General features: G+C 32.2%; 1 protein-coding gene and 1 long non-coding RNA gene across 4 annotated transcripts in view; one reads left to right on the forward strand and one right to left on the reverse strand.

Annotated features, from left to right (window-relative positions):
* The window catches only part of Cad87A (cadherin 87A), a 271,251-nt gene that overhangs the window by 143,521 nt on the left and 106,996 nt on the right, over positions 1-20,734 (forward strand). The window lies entirely within an intron of this gene.
* Positions 1,931-14,153, reverse strand: LOC147907523 (uncharacterized). Its single transcript, XR_015547120.1, has 2 exons — positions 10,590-14,153; positions 1,931-9,093 (listed from the first exon to the last, which is right to left on the reverse strand). It is a non-coding gene; the product is annotated as an uncharacterized LOC147907523 (long non-coding RNA).

A 20,734-nucleotide genomic window follows, 5' to 3' on the forward strand; every position in this document is an offset into this window, starting at 1 on the left:
TGTATCCAAGAAAATACAATTGCTATTTATAAGCAGAAGCAAATTTTACCGAAATATATCCAAATTATTTAACAATACATAAAATAGTTTAACACGTTATGTATGAATATATAATTAATCATAATTATTTGCGTACTACAATGTTTGTGATTTGTGTAATAATTACAAACAAAATTGTATATATTTAAAAAATCATCTCTTCTCTATAAAAAAACAATCTTTCTTTCACATAATTCATCACACAGTTCAATAAGGTTCGAGTATTTCCATTGAATGCTGATTCTCACAAAATTTGACGTATTTATAACACATTTTTATGAATCGTGGAAACAACCAGTTCTGACTTTCAATAGGAGCTTGATTGTACCAAGCACCCCTCGCAAGCGAAGTACTTCGTAAGTACAATATAATACACCGAATGAAACAGCAATTTTTCTGAATATCACACGCGATTTCAATGCAACGACACTTGGCCATTGAATTGATTCAGATTCATGATTACATATTGAGCTCGATTCCATCCATCCCTAGCGAGGGGATCCAATTGACGACGCGATTACGTGCGTGTGTGTGAACTCGTGTGCGCATACATGCGTATCAGCCGTACGCACATCAGGATCGGTGCGCTTCGGGCGTGTCACAAGCCAATGCATATATCGATCCCGAGATCGGTTGATGTAGTTAGAATATTGTCCCCGTTATCGAACTCGAAATCGAATCTGCTATTACGAGGGAAATTTATCATATTTTCATTTTAAAGTTATTATAACTGTACGTATAAGAATTAAAATAGTAATTTTATATACATTAATATTAGGCAAACAATGTTATTCTATTATTGAATTTCAAATAAAAGTTTTTATTTTTTATAATATCGTATTTTATAAATGGATAAAATTTTACAATCAATTAACAAAAATATATGTTATGGTGTCAATTATTTTATCAGGATGTTTTCGACAGAAAAGATCAATCTTTTACTGGCCTTTTACTTTACAATCTCTATATTTTCCATTATTACAAGATAACATCGTTAATTCACAAATTCGATTCGCAAGCTATTATTTCCAAATATTTGTCTGTCTGGAAGCAATTTGCAAATGACGGGATTAAGCTTCGGGTATAATTCGTCGAGGAAATTCCAATATCCGGTCGACGTAAGTTTCCATTCATCGGCGGGAGAGATGCGACGGACGAGTAACGAGGGCCGGACTGAACGAGGTGCATGAGTATAGTAAAGAGGTGGATCTACATGCTGCGCATTCTTGTACGTGATTGTTATTAGATCGTCGGGCCGACGCGCATGATGTCAAATGGTCGTGGCAATTTGTTTAAGAGGTGTATTTATTACCTGCAGGCGGGCGAAAGGAAAATCCTTTTCTTCCGGTTCGCAGAGGGTAGTAGAAGCCCGGGCAAACGGCCGGAAGATTACATTCGCTCCCCGAGAAAACGTAATATAGAAAGGAATTTAATAATGTCGGCGATGCGCGCGTGTCGTGCGCGTTTTCGAAGCGTATGTGAGCCTGGCATTTTTATTCATCATCGCACCCGCGCGTAGAAAAGGATTTTCCGACTGACGTGAGGAAACAATCGCCGTCGCGGTTGCGGTTTGGGAAACGGCATAACTCTGTAACGCGGCTACGAACGTCAAGAGATCATTTTTTCCCCCATTTTTAACTTCTTGGGAGCATTTCTGAATTATCGATCGTTTGTTGTGGGCAAAAAAAAAAAAGAGAGAACGTAAAAATGCTGCTGGAAGAAATCTACAAAAATGCGAGGAATTGAAGTACTATTTCGAATGATTTATGAAATTAAATATATTAAATAGTCACACTGGAAAAAAAAATCTTAATTTCTTTGAATACAAGGAAAGAAATTAAGAGTTTTTTCGGTGCACTTATCTTTGGGACGTGAATTTTTTAAACAAGAATTGAAAATAGCACAATTTTGACATTGGACTTTGATACTACTGTTCATTTATTTACGAAATGCGATAATTAAAATGGAGTTTTCTGTCTAAATATTAATCGAACAATTTATTAACATAACATTGAAAGACACTTGTTACATTGTTTATCGTTTCAGAATATGCCTGTTGCATTTGCATGTATAGAAAGACAATCCAGTAGTGTTTATATTTGCGTAACGTTTCAACGTGAATTTGTTTTTATAACAACGAAAGAGAAGTACACCACAAATTTCACACGTGGTTTTATCGATAAAGCTATTAATTGTCTGCGTATGCCATAGAGAGTGCCTCGCAATGACGATGTACAACTATACATGTATAACGATGTGTACAAAGATCATTGATTCGAGCAAATTATTAGAACATATAAAAAACTGTTGGTTTTATCAAATGCACTATATTTTTATTGCATTCATTGTTTATTATGCAGAAAGACATAAAAAATATACCGCATTGTTGCACATTAATTTCTCTAGAATATACACTCTACTTATTTAATTGTTTTCATTAATTAACAATATTCAGTAAAAATAATACTTTGTTAAAAAAAACCTCTATTAAATTTTATTAGAATTGAAGTGAAGTTTAATACATATTTGAATAGCCTTAAGGGGATCCTAAAGCGAAGCTTGAACTCCTACGAAGTTACTAGAAGTCGTAGTTTTTTTCATCGACATGTCTTTATATATTATCACACAGGGTTATTTTGTTTCTTTTTTAAACAATTTAAAACAAATGTTTAAAACATTTTTTTGTGTTTTTAGTACTATTTAATAGAAGAAAAGGTGATACTCCAGTTATATTTTATACGATAACTTGGTTTATTAGGTTAATAATGAATATTTAAGTTTAAAACTTTACAATTACATTTATTAAAATGTTGTTGAACCGATTCTGGACTCAAAATTATGAAATATTATATTTATTACTTAGGACACTATTAATAAAAATGTAACAATATTGCATAATGGCGAATCGAAGAGGAACATAGATGGTAATGTGGCCTTCCATAAAAATAGTCTTAAAGTTAGTTTTATTTAGAAAACAATAGTTTGATTATAAAATTAACAAAAAAGTAGAGTGTATTGCAGAATATATGCATGTACAAATGTATATACACATGTGCTCATATATTATAACTTTATGTATACAGTTTATGTATTTGGAAAATAATGATAAATCTTTCGCATAGAGGCAGAATGGACTAAATTGAGAAGAAAATGTACTCTACCATTTTGCAATTTTCGCAATAGTTAACAAGATATTAATTACTAAAAATTGCCGAAAATTCGTCTTCAATAATTTTTACTCAAATACTATCAACTTTACAGAAAAACTGCAAAAGACAAAACTTGTTTATTTTCTTCTCATAGAACTCTACGAATTTTTTCAGAATTTTTTATCAACTTTTTAGTACTACATTTTCTCATTTTTATAAGAAATTATGGTATTAAAAAATTCTAAAAAAATTCTAAAATAATTCTTAGAGCTTTACGAGAAGAAAATTAACAATTGTTATCTCTTGCAGTTTTTCTGTAAACTTTAATCGTGGAAAAGGATTTTCGAATGTGGAAAAAAAAGTATTTGTTATACAAAAATTATATGATTTCGGTAATACAGACGACTTTCTTTAAAAAGTAGATGTATTTCATGATAGAAGGAATTATGAGAAATATCCAAGAAAAGTTAACAAAAGATGAGTCGCTATTTTTGCCATGTAATCTATGCAAGCTAAATTGATTGTAGAATATTACGTGTATATGTGTGTGCACACACAACCTTAAGCAAATTTGATGAACGTTAATAATATATCAATATCTTCATGTTTAGATTGTTATTGTGTCTCTAGATATTTTTTTTTCATCTTTTTTAATTAGTTAATTTTTATTGAGTTACATGGAGATTGAGTTACATTAAAACGTTTTATTTTTCTCCTATTTGTGACTGATGGTAACTTTCGTTCGCCTTCAACGTCATAGGTTTCTTGCGAGTTATTTCTGTGTATCCCGATACATGACTTCTATCTCAATTTAAATTTAAACTTCAAGTTCTCCCCTTTCCTTTTCCCAAAGTTATATCAGTTTCATCTTCATAGTAAGATGTATCAGTGGGACGAATGTTCGTCAAGAAGAAGTTTGCTGTCCCTTTTGCAGAAAGAAAACTTAGCGGTTTCGTAATTTAAATAATACTTAAATATATTATATTGATATACATAATAGACTTTTCTCTCTTCGAATTTTATTAAAGTTTCGTAATTAGGCCAACAAAAAGAATTTAAAAGAATTAAAAAGCCACGCACGCGTTTTCGATGAAATACCTTTTCGGATATTTGAAAAAGATATGTAGTGCGATTCAAACTGATTAACCGATTTCCGATTTTATCGTGAATAAAAAATGTAGGTACATGAAAACACGATATTGATTTGGAAACGATGAGTGACCAAGGGAGAGAGAAATGTTTCATCAATTTTATAACGATTATATATTCATATATATTTTATAAATTATCCGAATTTTCTGAATTACATATGTTTTATTCCTTGCGTTATTGAATTGCAAGCAAAAACAAAAATAACGATGTTTTGCACATTTTTACTGAATATGTGTTAGGAGAAAAATATTCAGAGAGAAATCGTACTTGAATAAATATTTATTAATAAACAAATCAAGTTTAATTTTAAATCCTACTTCAATATCTCATTTTACCTGATTACTCAGAGATGGTAACGATGGGATTCGCTAAACCCCCACACAAGCATTATTTGCTTGCATTTTGTTGTTCATTTAGTTACGTCTATAATAAATGTATGCATATTTAATGATGTAACAAATCATTTGAAATTTCAATCATTACAATTTCATTATTTATCCTGATTACATATAAATATTACCTCGTACGAAAATTTAAATTAAATGATACATTCAATATATTCAAAAGGGCTTTTTTTTATATTTGAAGTATTTGCACTGCTTTATACTTTTGTAATAAAATCGCAACTATAGATTAAATAGGAAAATATAAAATATAAAAAATATAAAATGTAATATTCTATCTACGATAATCCGCCAGTATTTTCCTCATACATGTTGAATATATCCATAATAATGCGCCAATAAATAATTTCAATTTAAAATGATATATTAAACAATTTATCTATTACCACTTATCTTTTAAAAATTAGCATTATTAATTCAAATTGATCGTAAAAATTAGATTGCTCAACTGCGGGAAATTATATCGCTTCAAAGTCAAATACGATCATTTAGAATGAATCCCTTCGACGATTTGTCATCGTTACTCAGTCGTTTCGGACATTTCATCTCCCAGTGAAACCGCTGACCGTTCATTTCGGATTCTATCGGTGGAGGAATAAACTGTAAAGCATCGCGGGAAGAGAGATCGGGCGTTGGAGAGGTCGGATGCTGCGATGGCGTGTGCGAGGATATGCATGTGCAAACGTGGGAAGGGGATGAGAGAGGCGAAGAATTAGAGGGAGATGCTTACCCTTCGTGTACGTCCGACATGGAAGATTTGGCGGATGGTGTTAGGAAAATCCTCTTTGCGATAAGAGCATTTTCGTAGCTTTCCTGTACAAGAGCGACGGCCGCCGCGCGTCGAGAGAAAATAATCGAACTTAAATCGCCTTTCATCGACTGTCTCGTCCGCCATTTTTATTGTCGGCGGATGATGTCGTCGTTTTTATTGTCACAGTCATGCGGAAAACTATAGCCGTTTCCCGAATCCCGAAGTCCTTTCATTTTCTGTGTAATGTGAATATAATTCGGATTTATTTAATTCCTCTCCAGTTATGTTGTACCGGATAACATCTCGAGTATATGACATACCTTTATAATATTTTTCGCACAACCGCATTACGCAATTAATAATTTTTGCGGAATTGTTAGGGTAACAATTCGGTATATAGATACGCCGCACCTATCAAAAACTTAATTTATCAAGTACTATTCACTGTGTTTGAAAATAAATTATTTCATTGTTTTTTGTTAATAAAAACTTTATACTGTTTATTATTATGAAAAAATGTCAAGAATCCGAAATATTTATTTTTTATATTTTGTATTTTATATTTATTTTTTATATAAAATACTTTAAAACCTTTGCATTTTTGCTGTATGTCTCATAGAGATGAAATATATGATTATTAAGTGAAATGTACAGCAAATTTAAATATAATGCTTAGAAATAAGGCAAAATGACACAGTAATTAAAATATGTTTACAAAGTTTGATTAATAAGAATGATAAGTATATATGAAGTAATATATAATAATTTTAATCTCTTTTTTTGGATACATATTACAAATATTATGATATGAGACACATGTTTCATACAATGCATTTATTGCATTTAATTCACTAAATTCAGTTTGAGCACTTTATGTACTTTGGGCATAAATCCTGCCCGTTAAAAATGCCGTATTTCCCAAATAAGTCGGATACATACAAGACATCAACCTGAACAAATACAAAAAATAAGCATATTTTCCATTGTTTATTGTCCCTCCACACTTAGGGGCTGCGTATAATCAAAGAATAGAAACAGGGAATAAGAATTTCAACTTATCAGAAATTATGTATTCCATAGTGCATAATTTCTGATTGATTGAAATTCTTATTCTCTGTTGCTATTGTACAACCCCTTGATTGCACAACCCCTCTTATGTATCAATAACTATCAAGCCATTTGTATTCTTTATATACAGCACTAAGAAATGATAAATATCAATTTAACACGAATTATTTAAATAATCTAATTACATTGTGTTAAATTAACACTCGAATATATAAAAAATTCAACACAAAAGTGTGTTTAACAAAGATTTAAGTGGACCGTTTCTAACACAAATATAAAATGTTTTTTACTATGTAGTTTTTTAAAATCAAAATTGTAATACAATACTAATATAATATAATATAATATAAAGGTATACAGATTGGTTGCATGCAAATTACTTTCACATTTCCTCAATTTTTTCTGACTTTTGCAACGTAAATATCGAAGTTATGACCCTATATGATATATCGTGATTTAATGTAGCAGATAAAGCCGTTATTCTCGTTTACATTTTGCGACGAGGTTAGTTGAGTAAAAATAAAACTCGTGTGGTAAGAGAGTTAAATGGCAGAAGGAATTCCGGAGGAGTCGCCGTTCGCCTGTCCATGTAACATCCTTATTAAGGATGCCTGCGGCTTCCGCGGTGTCCGATCGGATGACTCTCGACGTTCGAGGAGCGGTCCTTAATTGCCGGCAGCGAACTTTCGGGGTTTCAATCCCTCGTCTCTCCCGTCTCTCGCCCTCCTAGAGGGTTCAGCGTGACGAAAGTGCTGAGAGCATCGAATTTCCGGTATAACTCGGTTCTCAGGGATCGAACGCCACTTCATCTTCGTCCACGCGCTCGGATGAGCCGAGGAACGAGTATTTAAGAGGGATGGTGTTGACGGCGTTGAAAAATATCGAAAAGCTGCCGGACCCGTTGTTGAGAAACTACGTAGAAAAAGTGTCGAGCACGTCGACCATCTGACGCCAAAAATCTTGTAACAACAGTCGAGCGACGATGTCCAGAACTTCCATGGAACGGCTTGCAACAATCTCGCCGTCGTCACCAAAATTTCGGTTTAAATATCAGTCGCTAAAATATCGTACAAAAATTGAAAGCAACCGTCGAAGATAGTTTTACATTGCACTCTCAATACGCAATCTATACACAATTTTAACAAAGAACTAGAGTAGCTGCACTGAATATTAGTTTATTATTAATAAAATTCTAAATTCTATGATGTTCCATTGATGTTTCACAATGATTAACTATAATAGAAAGCATCTCTTAGGCTAATTCTAGAATGTGCTTTTTGTTTTCTGTTTCTTGCCGTTTGTCTCTTGTCTTATTGACCAAAAAGGCAAGAAACAAACAGAGACAAACAGCAAGAAACAGGAAACAAAGAGCACATTGTAGAATTAGCCTTAACATTTGTATAAAAAGTTAATTTTGAATTATCCCAAAAGAATTCCTGAGTAGAAAATAAGCCAGAATATAGTCAGTAATTAGCCAGGAATATTAGTTACTATTTAGATTTTTCTCAGTTTGGGCGATGCTTGTTTCGGCAGTCTAGATAGTGAAAGTAGCCAATTTATAATTTTTCAGATACATAATCAATTTCTAATCATTTTATATTCAATTCTTAATTTTTATATTTAATTATTAATTGTTTATTACGACATTAATTTCTAAAATATTTTAATCCAAAAGGACCTATATTTTAATTTTTTTCTTTTGTTTTATTAAAAATTTTTTATTTTCTCTCATTTTATTACACACATTACAAAAATACATATCTACTTGTATTTCCAATACAGTGTAATTAGAGCAACGTTCCTCTCATTTGTGGTATTCCTCTTACAATTCTTTCTACAATACTTTAAATACACACATTTTGGCTTCCAGAGAGAAAAAAGGAAGAATTGTAACTATTAATAGTTCATTTTTTTTCTCTCCGAAAGCTAAAATGTGTGTATTCAAAGTAATAAAGAGATTATAAGAGGAATATCACAAATTAGAAGAGCGTCGACTCTAATTAATGATTTAATTTTTATTTGGTTTCTAAAGTTGCTCTCTTCTCTCTGTTCGTGATTTCCAACCGCGTTCTCGTCGTGGCGTCGCCGGCGGGTAATCCGCGAACACGACGATTCCCTCCCCCGTTGAGCGTGTCGTCACCTCCGATGCGAAACTCAGGCAATCAGTGGCACTTCTCCGTCCTTCGAACGGAGGGAGCGGTTCAATGCATAATCTCTCGCTCCACTTCGCGAGAATGGGATCCCGGCGACGCGCGTCTCCGGAAGAAGGATCGTCGAGAAGCGGACGATCTGGAAATTCGGTTACGAGCCTCGTTACCCTCGTCTCTCACATCCTCTCTCGTCCCTTCGGCTGTCGACGCCCGCTGGGGGTTCGAAAGCGCCGCACGCAGGAGGAGTTTCTCAACTCGTTTTCACGACCCGTTTGTGCCAGACATTCGCGATACCTACGATCGTACTTACCCCTCCTTCCCTATCTCACCCCCGTTGCGCTCTCTATCCTTCCGGTCGCGATGGTTCGCAGATTTTCAATCTGTGGAAACAGGGACGTTTAAATTTAACAACGTTACCGGGTATTTTTCTTCCTTCGGTATCAAGTGTGAATAAATTGAATCTGCATATCTGAATAATTTAGATATTGTGCAACATACAATGTAGGTTTTTTTCAGTGTTTTCCTTCTTATTTATGCGAAACGATTTTGTATACTTGAGGATATAGTTTTAGATTATTGAAAACTTTCTAGTCTTTTCTTTTCTATTTTATTCTATTTGCTTTCTCTCTCTATTTAGGATGCAGGATATTAAAATTATTCAAATGCAATGTTTTCTCTCTACTGTCTTAGTACTGGTGTAAAAACACGGTTTGTTTAAAAGCACACGTATCTTTTTATTTATAGGATTGGTATTCCAGAATCATTTAAAGTTGAAGATGTCATATAAGCACATGATTCTATTTAATTCTTGAATACCGTTTGTTCGAAGTTAACGTGACCGTTATGGCGGAGCTATTCTGACCTCAACGATGAATGTTAATCTTATGTTAATGAGTTGGCAAATCACGGTGACTTTATCTTTTATCATTTATCTACATAATGAGTAAGCAAAACTGCGACCTCATATACGATCATAAGATCAAAAAAATGAAAACACGGATTGCACATTATATGTTAAATGATAATTCGACAAATAATTATCCAAGTAGAAAAATATTTGGAAGAAATTGATCGCTGTCAATAATTGATCAGGAAATCTTGGTTAAGAAACGGCAAAAACTAATCAATAAATGACAGCCAATTTTTGCCTAGAAAAACTTGAAATATCAGTTTTTTTTTAATAATTTAATTTAATAATAATAAATGTTTTTAAGTAATTAGTAGAAATAAAAAAAAAGGATAATTCGTTTATACTTTTCTTCATCATTTATAATTATTATTACTTTCGAACAAATACGTTAATAATAATATATTATTATAGGACATAGAATATACTGTTACTAAAATGTAAAATTCAAATTGCTGCTATAAAAAAGTAATTAAGAATAAATACATTAAATTCAACTCTTGTTTTATGACAAATTTTGTTTATTAGAAACTGTCCATAAACTGATTACGAACTGGTTAGAAACTGTTAGGAACTGTTAGGTCACGAACTGGCTAGATTTACTTCAGTTATATCATCCCAAGCCGTCGTCCAGACTAACCAGATACTATATAATAAATATACAAAACTGCGACCAATAACTAGATAACTGGTCAAAAATTTTTGGCCAATTGCTGGCTAATTTCTTATTTGTTTTCTACTTGAGTAAAATACTTTTATATGTGTAAGCATGTGATAATTAATGACGCACTTTTGTAATCGTAATTATCTCTTCGCCTCAATATAGGGATTAATCAATACTTTTTTTTTAACGGAGCAAAGGCAATATCCGTCAATATTTTTGCGAGTGACCAGTTAAATTTGCCTACTACTTCTCATTGCGCTTGTTACGTGGCACGTCCAAACGACTCGACATTTAAGCGTACTTACGCGTTTGGAGAGCATTTATTATACCGGATGAGTTATTCGTACCGGTGCAATCCGGGAGAAGCGGCTGTTAATAAAACTTTCATTTACAAGAGTTAATTACCCAGACGGCACGAGCGGGAAACTAATTGCGATAGTTGAAGCACTCTTCGTGAGACCGCTTCGCGTTTAATAAATGTAACTGCGCTGTTACGCAACTGCAGGTTTTCTTTCGTTTATAAATATTTATACTTTCTCGATTTGCATTTCCCTGATGTACTTCCAACATGTTTTCTTTCAATGTCATTTCGTGTATATGTGGAAAGCTGAATTTCAAAGATTGCTAATTCTTTCACAAAGATGATTTAATCTCGCTATCAGAGAGGATTTTATTATCTTCGTAAAAATGCGTGTCTATCTTCCACTTTTTAGCAAGAGAGAAGAACGCGTCGAGTGCCACGATAATGGACACCATTGTGTCCACTGTGACATTCGACACTGTTGGGATATCTTGTAACATCATGTGTGATTATCAGAACAGGTATCAGTTATCATAGTAGAGAAACTAGTTATTACCAAATTTCAGGATTTTTAAAATCATCAAACTGCTGTGGATTGCCCATTAATATTTTTTTGCACCTTTGTAAATATGTAACGAATAGATAACCAAATAATACAAATATTATAATTTAAATGTTGTCGATTGAGAAAATATATTGAAAATATTATACATTAAATACTGAAAAAAGATACTTAAAAATTTATTTGTGGAAAATATATTTATTTTGCTGAATTAAATCTTTATTTAAATACGGCGATATAAAATTTTATTCCTGTAACAAATAAAAGCCATATATTTTATTTGTTTACAATTATATTTCACAGAAATGTATATTTCGTTATCAATCATTATATTTCGTAATCAAATTTTTTCATAATTAATAAATATCGAAGAAAATGTGTAAGCAACATTTTAACATTCGCTTTGCAATATTTTGACATTTTTCTCTCATTGCATTAATCAAGAATCGATTTCTTCTTGATGTATAAATTACTGGTTTTTAAATTAATTGATTGACTTTTAGCTAAATAATTAACAAAGAGATGATTGAATGTTGCGAAATTCTGATTATTCATCAGCGGTATCGAATATGGATATCGTCTTTGAAATTTTTAACTGCTTTTTATCATTAAATTTAAAATTTTTTTATTTCCAACTTATTTAATGCGTCTGGACGGATAATTTACAACAAAAGGTTACTCTTTGAGTCGAATTAAATAATTCTTATAGATTTTTGAATGCTGAAAATAATGCCGTAAGCCAAAAAATTTCAGCATGTCAGGTTAATTGAGATTCAATGTTTAAAAATGGCTTTTTTGTTGATATTTGGCTTTTTTTTGTAAAGAAGATTATTTTGAAATTCCGATTTGAATGTATCATTCATTTTCTATAAAATACGTTTTTTTTATTTCAATATCTTATTTTTTAGCTATATTATGAAGAATTTAAGTACAAGGTTTTTCTAAGATATAAAAAATTTTCCGCCTATAATGAAGTCATATACAGTTTCTAATTTGTGACTATCAGTATACATACATAAATCGTATGATTTTTGTTTGTAACATTTTTTTTTTTGAAAATGCATTTTTCCAAGATATTATTCGAAGTAGATGATAATTAACTCTAATTATATACTTTTTTTTCCCGTGATATATCTTGATATATACACTGAGATCCCAACCATATTTGTTATCGTAACTTTCAAAAATGGACATATTTTAATTTTTTTTTTTCAATCGATGGAGAATTGATTAAAAAATAAGTCCATGATATATAAAAGTCGGTAGAATTAAGGAGCTACGGAGATTATAAGTTCAAAGAAAAAAAAGTTCAGAAACACGAAAAAAATCTTGGTTTAGCAAATTGCACTGAGATTTTGTATAGCTAGAATTAAAATAAAACATCCTGTATAGATATATGTACATATTATGGAATCTATAACGATAAATTACAGTGTACATCGACAGTTTCAAACTGTAAGTATTTCTACTTTGTATTCTACTTTATCGTAGACGAAAAATTCGCTATCTTAGAAAACCTTGTATTTAAATTCTTCGTAACATGCCATGGCTGAAAAGATACTGAACGTTTAAAAAACGTATTTTATAAAAGATGATACATGATTTTTTATCACAATTTCAAAATTAACTTTAACTTTTTTTTAGAAAAAAATGTCAAATATCGCAAAAATAGCATTTTTGCACATTTAAACTTCAATTACTTCGGAAACCCAACATACGTTAATAAAATTAAACTTGCGTCGTCCGAAAACTTATAAGAAATCAATCTTTAATCAGATCTTGTCTGATTAAAAGTAATTAAAAACAATCTTTTTTTGTATACTAATTATTCTGCAAATACTGCGGGCGGGCAATTGTGATAGCTGCGTACAAATCAGACCGTCGATCGAAAATGGTCCTTATTATCGCCGGACGAGATTGAATCGCCGTTAGCGTCGGCGCTTCATCAATCAAACGAATACCGTGTGGAACTTTTCTCGACGGTTACTGATTTCATCGCCGTTTGTCGTCATTCGCTCAGAAATTAGGACGGAATTCGAAGAGCGCGAGCACGGTGCCGTTCTTACCACGACGATTTGTCACGAAGGAGGGGGAGGGGGTTCACATTCGAAACTCAAATACGCTGCCGGTACCGTGATAGTCGCGGGGGACCGTCTGATACAATAGGCGATGGAACGTGGTGCCCGTTCGCGAAGCGGGCGAGCAAACTTTGCGACCGCCGCCACCGCTGGGTCAATTGTCTCGTTTCCTCACCGGCAGCCCGTCGATATTGCGGAACTTGATTGCGCGAGTTCCGATCCCGCCGACAAATATTATCCGGAATGCCAACCGCGACCTGTAATCACATGTCGTGCCGTCGTGAGAAAATGAAAAGTTCCACCGTATCTCATGGAGGCAAATTAATTACGTTATTTCGTTTGCATTTTGTGTGAGACACACAGCAAAAAAACATTTATTTATTATTGTATTTATGTTGGAAACGATCCGCTCAGGTTCTTGTCAAAAGTTGTGCTGAATTTTTAACATATTTGAATTGTTAATTTAATATAATGTGATTATGTTATTTAAATAGTTTGTGTTAAACTGATGTTCCAGCAGTTCTTAGTCAGAATAACACAATTTATAAGCAAGTTAACAAATAACATGAAAATAATGTATTTTAAAATATAATTCTAAGGTGGATGAATAAAATATGTGTTAATTTCATATTATAAATGTTAATTTTACTGAAAAATATATGTTTCTACGGTTTGTTTATAAACTGTGTGTCAATATTACTTTTCGTATTTATTCTTTTATGTATAATATTTGTGTAATCTTCTTAATATTCGTTTCAGATTAACACATAAATTTAAGTGGTTCATTTGGGACAAGTGAAATGTATTAAATTTAATTAACAAATTTTCCAATGTGTAATTAATACACACAAAAAAAGACTATTCTAGCAAAAATATTATAGTCTTGCTTTAAAAATTCTTGATTTGATTAAATTTATATTGTAAGATTTATTGATTGAGCAAGTTTTGAATTGAGTGCAAAGTAATACTTTTTCAAAACAAATTCAATCGAATCAAGACTGATATCTTTGAAGCAAAATTACAATATTTTTGCTTATATTGGGTCATTTAAAAAGTATCCGCGGTTTTTTCATTCAAAAATTGAACAAAAAACCGCGGATACTTTTTAAATGACCTAATATATGAGTATATTATGGTTGATTTAAGAATAGTTTGTTTTCCATGTATAACTCTCGACATTCTCTCCATATCATGATCTTTGTTGATCTTTCATTTTTTCACATTTTTAATTAGAATATCTTGATTTATGTTTAAACGGTGCAATGATAAAAAAAGAGTTTCTGAAATCAGAGTTTTCTGAAATTGTTTCTCGATTAATAATAGACTACATAATTGCTGCAGCTATGCCAGTAAATACGGAGCCATTAGGTGCACCTGCGTGCGTTTATGTGAGTGCACTCCATCAACGGTGGAATGCACGCGCTATTTTCCGACGACTGTACAAAACTCCGTCCGGCTCTCGAAATCCCAGCCATGCGTCGACCTAATGGTCCTTGTTACGATACCGAGTGCCGTACGAAGCAACGAAGATGGATCGGAAATTGGTCGAGCGTTGATGAATCATCACGTTCGCGATGAATCGGAAACTAACAAGATTTATACGTTAATTCTTCGACGCACTTAAGAGATCAAAGTCAGCTTGCGAGTTGTATATATGATTTCTTCAATGTGATGTGAGAAAAGAACTTTAGAAAATTTGACGACTCAAGATATAATGTAGTAAACGAGTCATTTTACTCTCTTTACAGAGATATATTTTATTTAATAATATAAAATTTTAATTAAACTAATTTGATAAAATAATAAAATATAGAATTCAATAAAATTTTATTAAATTATGTACACTGTAATAAATATGCATACACGTGACATATAAACTTTAATTATTCGAGATAATACCATTAGTCGAGATAATGCGTTTCTAAAAATAGAAATTTCAAATTATCAATTTTCACGATTTTTATTATGTAATATTCTTGTGACTATTTGTTAACATATAATACATATATGAAGAAATGGAGAATTAATGATGTTTCATTCAGAATGTAATTTTTGAATTATTACATTGTAGCGAAAGATTGCAAGAATGTGATAATAGTACGATAACGAATACAAGCAGACATTCAATTTTTCCTACGACGTTTACATCCGCTGCATTTACTGGTCCACCGAAATTTTAGCAGGGAAACATTATATGTTATCGCACGAAGCACGGTAAATGCGCATGCAGGAACAATCTACTCCGGACTCGGTGATAAGCATGCAAATACAAATCCACCGGATCTGCCTATCGAGGTGGTAGAAGGTATCCTAAGCACACAGTTGATTGTTTGTTATCCCGCAAAAGCGAGTACGGACTGTTCCATGTTGGCTGTCCAGTAGTCATCAGCGTATAAAATTTTCAGAATGCAGTTTGTGATAGTTTTAGATTCTTTTCCATAATTTAATATCTCGTGCCGAATATTTTTTGACGATGCTATGTTATGTCTTTTGTAAATCGAGATCTCTGTTAAGAAATATGTTGTAAAATAGCTTTGCATTGATTCTCCTTTTCTCTCTTTCTTTTTCTTTTTTTTTCTCGAGATATTAACTATAAAGAGATCAGTATAAATCTATGTTATCGATAATTGAGGAAAATTTAATTGATTACGAATTCCGGCAAAATTCTACTCATTCATCAGAATTCTAACTTGCCTCACAATTTTATACATAAAAAATATAAATTAATTGTTTAAACACATGATAATGAGCTTTTAAAGTCTATACTTCTACATAAAAATTAATTTTTTTTAGCTTCTGATGGCTCTTTTACCTTCTGATTCGAACGTTGCAATTGATTATCATTACTCATTACATATTTCGCTCCTGTTACGAGATAACGGATATCTACTCGACATTCTCGCGGTATAATGAATTAATATGGAATTTGATGAATTTAATTGGCTACTGACCATCTATCACGCTTCTGTCACACGAATCACAAATTTAGCAGTCGATCATGGACGGTCCTTTATTAAAGTCACTACACAAATACAAAAACACTTGAAATAGAGAGTCTATATTTTTTATTTATTAACTTGTGTGTGATTTTATGTGGTATCTGGATATCTATAGTTCTTTTTTTGCAACAAGATATCTTCTATTGTTATATTTCGAGTATATTGAAAAATCGGTATTGATATTTTGAGTTATTTATATATATAAATATTATATATATATATATATATATATATATATATATATATAATATATTATATATATATGGAATACCTTTGGAATTTTATGCTGGAACTACCGCCGCTGCTGCGCACCGCGCAAGATTATAAAACAAGATACAGAATTTTCCCATCCTCGCCCACGTAAAATGAATAATGAACACATTAGCTGTCGAGTTTTTTTTATAAATATACGCAGCGTACGAATAATATTAATTGCTAAAGTTAAACAACATTCCGATTTAATTATAATCCTATTTCCGTTCTTTTTTATTGTGTTACCCAATTTAATTTTTCTAATTATTTTAACACATAACGTGTAGTTTTATCTAGAATATTTTAATGGAAATTTAGTTATTTACTTGTACAGTGTACTGACCACTGACTATATCGATCGAACATGCATTTCCTGTCCTGAAGTCCATTTACACTGTAAACTGCATTTGACGTGGTGTGAACTAATTTTGGAGCTCTCCGGCAGCTCCCTCGTTACACCCTGTAAGATGACCACGTTCTGGAGGGTCGTTTATGGTCTAGGTTGCATGGTTATGATCCTTCTCACTAGTCAGCTTAGGAAACGATGTTAGTTCGAGCGACGTTAGTTCTCGCAATATTGTCACTCATGAGCGGTTTAAATTCGAACTCTCAGTTATTAATTATTTTGAAGATAGTCGCGCAATATATATTATATATATTTTTAAATGTTTTTTCTCGTTTTATTTAATGTAGAAAGAAAGTTAACGGGATTACAGAATAACATAAATCATATGCAATGCAAAGATAATTATGCTGGTAAAAAAGATAGTTTAATGCTTTATAGAAATCTAATATTAGCCAATTTATTAAATATATACTGAAGAACAGTAATTAATTATTTATTTGGAGTACTGAACTAAAAGTACTGAACAATAGTGCTCTTACAAAATATAAAGTAATATATGCGTTAGAAATTCCAAATGAATTTTATGGCATTGGTAGATTCATATCCAGGAAAATTAAACAAAAAATGAGCAAATAGATGAAATAATTTATATAGTTTTTATATTTTGTAAATAAATTCTCAAAGGAATTAGAAATAAAAGGAATTAAAAAGTTTCCATTCTTATCGTGGGTGAAACATTCCCTTTTAAACGAAAAACTATGCTTGGAGCAGACTCGTTTGGAGTTTTCTTTATTTAAACCGTTATTGAACATGAAAATATCATAAAAACTGAAAAAATTTGTTATGAAATTCTGTATAAAGAAGGTTATATCTTATACATTGTAGAAGGTTATATCTTACATCATAAAGTTAATTTTCGTAGAATTCTTGCAATTAGAGTTCAAAGTTATGAGGACTGATACGCGCAAATGAAAAAAATCGCTTTAAGAGCACGCCTTTTTGTCGCAAATATCTCCAAAACTGCTGTACTTTCTACGCAAAAAAATGATAAGAATAAAAATTATAGAGCAGAATTTTTCCTATAAAATATATGTCTCACAATTTTTGTTTCTATTGTTCTTTATCGACTTTTTTGCGCCTTCTCTGCAACGTGCATTTCATAAACATACATGTTTCACGATTAATATACGTATATTTATAGGGTAAATCAGAGTAGTTGAATAGTTGAACAAGTTTTTCATCTTATGAGAAAATTATCGATTACCTAATTATCGACTTAGCGATATAGATAGAATGGATAATATCGTGCTAATCGTGGAATTGCTAATCTGAACGCAAAAACAGGCACGTTTGACATTGAGTTGTGAAAATTGTTACAAGATTTTATATTATCCGAAGATACTAACAATGCGCCTTTTTCTCAGTTTGCTCAAACAGCAATTTGCATGATGTATCCACGTATCTGATCTGTATCGCTAAGTCAATAAATAGGTGGGAGGTCGATAATTTTCTGTATATACAGAGTGTATCCTAAGTTAAAAGATTTTAAGGGGTGATTGTTCACACGATAGGCGCCTACTTATATGTAAAATTTACTTTATTTATCTGGTAAATGAGCGATCGTTGTAGATAGCCATATTATAAGATACTTTTTACATTTTACAAAATAAATTGCAAGAGTTTTATACACAGTTTAACAGTCTTGAATAGTATTATTTACTTTACTGCAAGGTAATAAACATTTGAATGAATTTATTATAATTGTATTTTTTTACTCTAATATTTTTACTTTTAGACAAGGAAAGTTTGTTACAAGTTCGGCCAGACTATTTTTACTAATCTTTTTAAGGCAAAAATTACTCATTTTTCTTCGTGTAATATTTAAAATAAGTAATTAATTACTGTCTTTCATTATTGGCCTGTATTATACAAAGTGTCCCGTAAGTTTTTTGTAGATAGAGCGGATTAAACTGAGTCCAAAAGTCCTGTACCATTTTGCAATTTTCACAATAGTTACAACAAGATATTAATTACAAAAAATTGCCGAATATTCATATACATATGGTCTTCAATAATTTTTTATTCAAATACTATGAACTTTACAGAAAAACAGCGAGAGACAAAAAATTATTTATTTTCTTCTCGTAAGCTCTTACAATTTTTTCAAAATTTTTTTAGAATGTTTTCAGAATTTTTTAATATTTTCTCATGTTGATAAAAAATTCTGAAAAATTTTTAGAGTTCTGTGAGTAGAAAATAAATAGTTTTTGTTTTCTCCTGCAGTTTTTCTGTAAAGTTGATAATAATATTTGAGTAAAAAATTATTGAAGAGCAATATTCGGCAATTTTTAGTAATTAATATTTCGTTAACTATTGCGAAAATTGCAAAATGGTAGAGGAATTTTCGACTCAATTTAGTCCGCTCTATCTACACAAAACTTGCGGAACACCCTGTATATTTTTATAAGAGATCCAAAACGTATGGATTAAAAGATAACAGAAAATGTAATGCGAGTGAAAGAGAAATGTGGAGACCCATCTGCGTGGACAACGTGCGCTTATGGAAGGATCGAAGGATCCATAAGGATATAACGGAGTAGGAAAGGGTTTGGGAGGGTATTTCCTGTACTTCCAGAAGCAGCCCGAGAATCTGTCGCTAACGACAATGCAATTCCGTGAGACGATCCAGCCGAGGGATGGTATCTTCCAGCCGTCTTGCCCCAGCCTCTCTTCGCGATTCTTTCAATACTAACGTACAGAAATTCACCACCATCTGCCGTAGAAGAATCCTCGCCTTCTTCCGAGCATAGCTGGTGCTAGTCAAACTTTTGCCGCGTCTCGTCGTCGGAACCTGACCGATCTAAACTCTCTTCTCCCACTGTTGCCGCCGATCTTTGTCGATTTTGGAGTAAAAACTTTCAGTGCACCGCCTGCGCTAAGTTATTATGTCTGCAATTGTACCGCTTCGATTCCTGTCGAAGACGAGAACAATGCGCTCGTTAGAACAATAGCTATTCGGAATATTCTGTTTCCTCGATATTTATATCGCTTTCAGCAAAATTATTCTTTCTTCTCGCGATTTCTGTTTCTCATTTTCTGTTGTCAAAAGAAAATGGAACAATATGGAACAAGTTAAACATCAGGAAGTTATATTGATGTTATATATATGTATGTTTTTATTCAACATTTCCATGACAAATAATCTTTGTCTATGAAAAATATTTGGAAATTTTTTCTCATTCAATTTCATTCTTTTATGTATCTACTCTCTCGTGAAATAATAAATAATCATATGAGAACTATTAACGAGAAAGAAAGAAAGTTTAATAAATCATATTTTTTATAATTTTGTTCAATGAATATCCCCACGAACATATAAAAAGCTTCAGCTTTACAATACCTATCTCATTAAAAAGTTTATGCTTCCATCTTTCTCTCACTTTCTTTCTCTTTCTCTCTCTCTCTCTCTCTCATTTCTCGTTTCTGCTTAGAATCTGAAAAATTCAGCAATAGCATGTGCACTCGCATTCGTGCAACGAACGAGCTAACGTAAATATACGGATACGATGCTTTTACGGGCTATATATAGCTTTATGGACCTTCGTGGAAACGCATCAAAGACCAGAAATGACAGGAGAGTTCGAATAACGAAAGCCGATTCCTTGAAAGCAACGACGTTTACGTGGCTGGCGAAACGATAATCAATTTCAATCATAGGAGCGTATCGCACGCATGGGAGAGATCCAGTTCTCTCGATGCGGAGAGTGACATTCCTTTCGGCAGTTTCCCCCCGTCATACATTCGTAATTGGAGATCTTGATGCAAGAATCCAGCAGTTCCAACGAATCATCAGATAACCACTAGGGGGGTGAAACCCGGTTGGGTGTAAGTACGACAGACGTGGTGTTTGCG

Source organism: Acromyrmex echinatior, chromosome 13, assembly GCF_024713525.1.
Source record: "Acromyrmex echinatior isolate Ae372 chromosome 13, ASM2471352v2, whole genome shotgun sequence".
Lineage (NCBI taxonomy): Eukaryota > Metazoa > Arthropoda > Insecta > Hymenoptera > Formicidae > Acromyrmex > Acromyrmex echinatior.